Here is a 4636-nt window from a genome sequence, read left to right as displayed (position 1 = left end):
CACTTAATCCGAACAAGACTTTGGGTGATAAACACCCAATCCGGATGATGCTTTGTCTGATAAACATCCTCATCGGACAAAGCTTTAGGCGATGAATCACCCAATCTGGTTGCTGCCCTGTCCCGATAAAGGTCCTTATCGGACAAAGCTTTGTCCGATAAAGGTCCTTATCGGACATCACTAAAAATGATAAGTGTCCTCATTGGACAGCATTTCATGCGACAAGGGTCCTCATCAGACCCTACTTTATGTGATCAAATATGAGCATAAAACTATTCTAATATAACTTTTAACATACTATCAAATGTATCATACTTGGATTCATTAAAGCATTTGTAAACTCACCTTATATGCAAAGTTTGAAGATGAATCACACACAGAAAAAAGCTTCCAATTTGATCACAGAATCAACTTCACAGCTTAGCAAATTCACACATAATTCATTTCTCACAGTTCCTCTCCTTTCTTTCATTCCAAAAATAGCAAGTGAGACCACTTCTCTAAAAATTTCCCTTTTATACTTTCCAAAATCAGGAGGTGAGAATTTTATATTTAAACCCCCCTCACACTCGAAATACATATGCATATATACATGCATCATGGGGTTAAAATAATAATCACAGTTTATTTACTCACCAAGATTTACAATCATCCCAAATTATATAACCGGAACCCAGTTATCATACGACTTAACTTCATTAACCTTTATTCTGTCAAGTGAAAGATGATATGGTTAATGGATTATTTTTAATAAAAAGTTTATTGTGCAAATTTAGATACAATTAGTGCATGTTATAAAGCATTCAGTAAAAAAATACAAATACAAAAAACCTATCCCCAAGGACCCCAACCACGATGTTCGACCTCTGTGCACTTCTCCAGCCACCATCATCGGACCTCCTTCTCCTTCTATAGCCACTACCATCTTCGACCTCCTTCCCCTTCTCCAGCCACCACGTTTGCGTCTTCATATATCTTCTCCAACCAACTCCAGATCTAAAACGAAAATGACAAAACAGACAATGACATCCAACCACTGCATCTCTAGATCCATGTTCGTCAATAGTGCCACTTGGAGCTTTCATTATGCTTTTCGATCTGACTTCTCATTTTTCCATATCCAATAAAACTAGGTAACAATGTCCATCATCTTCATCTTTGTCTTTGTTTCTGTTTTTCAAGGGACGGCGAGCGCCATAGTCGGATTTTTAGATGTTCATCATCGTCATCTTTGCTCCCTGTTGATATTCATCATCTTCATCTTCGTTCCACAAACACCAAATCTTGATTTTAGATCTAGGTTTTTAAACAAGATATGTATTTTTTTTGTTCATCAATGGCCACAATTCATGGATAGTTTGTATTTTTACACTAGGGATGGTAAATTACAAAGATAATCCCAGTTCGATGAATTTAATTGTAGGAGTTTAAAATAATTTTGTAACCTTAAAACATAGCATAAAACTAATTTAGGTTACATTAGTTTTAGAAAACTTTTCTAAAATAATCCTAACCCTGATCCAATGACGCATTTAATTAGATCTAAACAAACCATAGGGCGTTTACAGATTTTACCTTTTAGATTTATAATGGTCCAACTGAGCACTTAGAGGGTGTTTGGGATTTCTTATTTAAGGTGTTTATTAACTTATTCCGGTGTGGTACTGGTAATAAGAAGTTTTTAGTGTTTTGGATGGAAAAAAAAATACTTATACCGGTTTGGTACAGGTAATAAAGAGTTTTTGATAAGTTACTCTCTTTTAACTTATTAACTTATTCTGGTGTGGTACCGGTAATATGGCGTTTTTAGTGTTTGGATAAAAAAAATCAAAAACTTATCAGCTTATCATGTTTTCATATTGTCATAAGCTAATCCAAACACTTTTTTATAAAACTTTGGTTTGACACCACATAAGTTGATTAACATTTTTACAAAAAAAACATAAGTTGTTTTAAATAGAAACCAAGTTAGGTTTCTTCTATCGGCAATCTACACGAACACTTTTCTAGCCTCCACCGGGTGCTAGCCTAAAACACTTGATTTAATATGTGTTTTGATAGAAAGAAAGAAAATGTTTTTTTTTTTTTTTTGGTTTTTTTCTGATAGCTAAAACCTAAAAAGATTGAATCATCAAATTTTAGGTTCATCACCTTATATATATATATGCATCGAATCATGGTTAGAATATAATTCAAATAAGGTTATGTAATTATTTGTAACATTTGTATATAATTATCTTAAATTTTAATATATATATATATATATATATATAGACTTGGGATCATGTGAGACCAATGGTTTTTCGTGAGACCCGTAAGACCAATTCTCAACCCTTTGATTAGATTTACAATCGTCAATCTGAACATTTATAAACGCCATGAGACTTCTCACTAATTACGAAATTGCCACCTTGCAACTTTGCAACCATTAGATCATTAATTCATAAATTTGATCAATGAACATAAATTGGTCTTACGGGTCTCACGAAAAACCCTTGGTCTCACGTGAACCCAACCCTATATATATATATATATTTACAGACTACACCCTGTAATTATCATAATTACATTTTAATACATTTATGATTATTGTCCAAGAATAATTATTTTAACAATCAACATGATTACTTCGGAATTTTGAAAATAGAATCAAACATATTCTTTGCGTACAACCTTATAGGTTTACACGTGTCATATGCATATAATAACTTACATTCTCTCATTTGCATATGATACACAATAATACAGACATTTGAACAACTCAATCAAATGCTTGCAGTTTGGAAAAATCTTAACCAAAACCAAAGTGCAACCCAACCCAACCCAACCCGTACGGGTTGGTCGAGTTGGTCGGGTTGATACTTTGGTATATTAAAATATTCTTCTAACCTTGAATATGTTATTTCTCTACTCATAGTTTCTTTTTCATCATCAACCATTCGATACAATTTATCCATATTTTTTACATATATCACATTTAGTTAATTTTCTCAATTTACATATATATGTTCACAGTTACTGAACATATATATGAATGAGTTATATAGAGATATGAATAGATTGAAAATATGTGTATATGAAAAGCATACATGATAGTGTAATTGTCTAATGTATATATTAAAAGAAATTCAACAATCATATTAAATCCAAGAAATAAAAGGATATCAGGTTCATCGGGTTGGATTGGGTTCAAATAATAGTAACTCAATATCAACCCAATACCTACGGGTTGACAATTTTACAACTCGATTAGACATCGGGTTGAGTTATTTCACGTTGGGTTGGGTTGGGTTGGGTTGGGTTGATCGGGTTGGTCGGGTTTTTGAGCACCCCTAGTCCCAATGCATATTTTATGTCTGAGGATAAGAGTGTTTACCATTTCAGGACTCATTTAATGACACTGATCTATAAAGTGATCCTGACTGTGAGTTTCGACCAACGCTTGTGCACCAACAAACGTATGTGACTCTGGTTGCACCTAGTGCACTTCCCACGTGGACTATGACCAGACTTCACAATGATCTTGATCTAATACCATTCCCCTAGTAATAACCAATCAAGGACAATTTTAAATAATATGATCATCATATTTATTTAAGGATATTTAAACATGTTAATGAAGAACACCTAAATGTTTAATGTGAATACTCATCGAATATGCCATAACAGGTAAAAACATAATGTTCAAATAAGTTTAAAGTTTATTAAAATTTATAGATCAAACCAATATATTACAAAACCTCAAGCCTATTGTACTAGTGTGAGCATCATGCTTGCTCTTACCCATAGACTTGGCGAGAGGATCTGTTGGATTGTCTTCCAATTGAACTTTGCGTATTTTCACATTACTTCGATCAGTGATCTCTCAAATCAGGTGATATCGTGTAGCGCGGATGTGACCTTGGTTCTTTTTCCTGAGCTATGGCACCCTCATTGTCGTAATAGATCTCAACAGGGTCACCTATCATAGAAATCACTCCTAGGTCAGAGATGAATTTCTTTATCCTAATAGCTTCATTTAGGCATCCGAGACTGCAATGGACTTCGATTTTGTAGTTGCATCTGCTAGTGTACTTTGTTTGTAGCTCTTTCAGTTCACAACACCACCAGTTAACACTAAAATTTATCCGAACTGCGATTCGAAGTCATCACAATTGGTTTAGGAACTAGCATCCATATATCCTTGAATACGCAGATCTCTTTCCCGACTGTCGTATAGTAAGAGCATATCCTTAGTATTTCTCAGATACTTTAGGATGTTCTTCAATGCTACCCAGTGAGCATCACTTGGGTTTGATTGATATTTGCTTGTCATGCTTAAGGCATACAACATGTACGGTCTAGTACATAACATAGCATACATGATAAAACCGGTGGCCGAAGCGTAGGGAACACCCTTCATATAGTTTGTTGATCCTCTCTCTCATTGATTTGTTGATAATCCCTTTTTCCTTTCGATGTATTTATGTATCTGTAATTTCAGTTCCAGCGATCATACACTGAGCTTGTTCAATGATCGCTGATGAACTTGTTTTGAAATTCATTCAGAGACAACGATACTTCAAGAAAACAACACTCACACCAAAGATCCTTCAGCAAACGTCGAAGACTGAAACTGAAGATTAGAGACTGGCGC

Source organism: Cynara cardunculus (assembly GCF_001531365.2).
Source record: "Cynara cardunculus var. scolymus isolate 2C chromosome LG 7, CcrdV1, whole genome shotgun sequence".
Taxonomy (NCBI): Eukaryota; Viridiplantae; Streptophyta; class Magnoliopsida; order Asterales; family Asteraceae; genus Cynara; species Cynara cardunculus.
The sequence above is the reverse complement of the archived record's forward strand: the minus strand, read 5'-3'. Positions refer to the sequence as shown.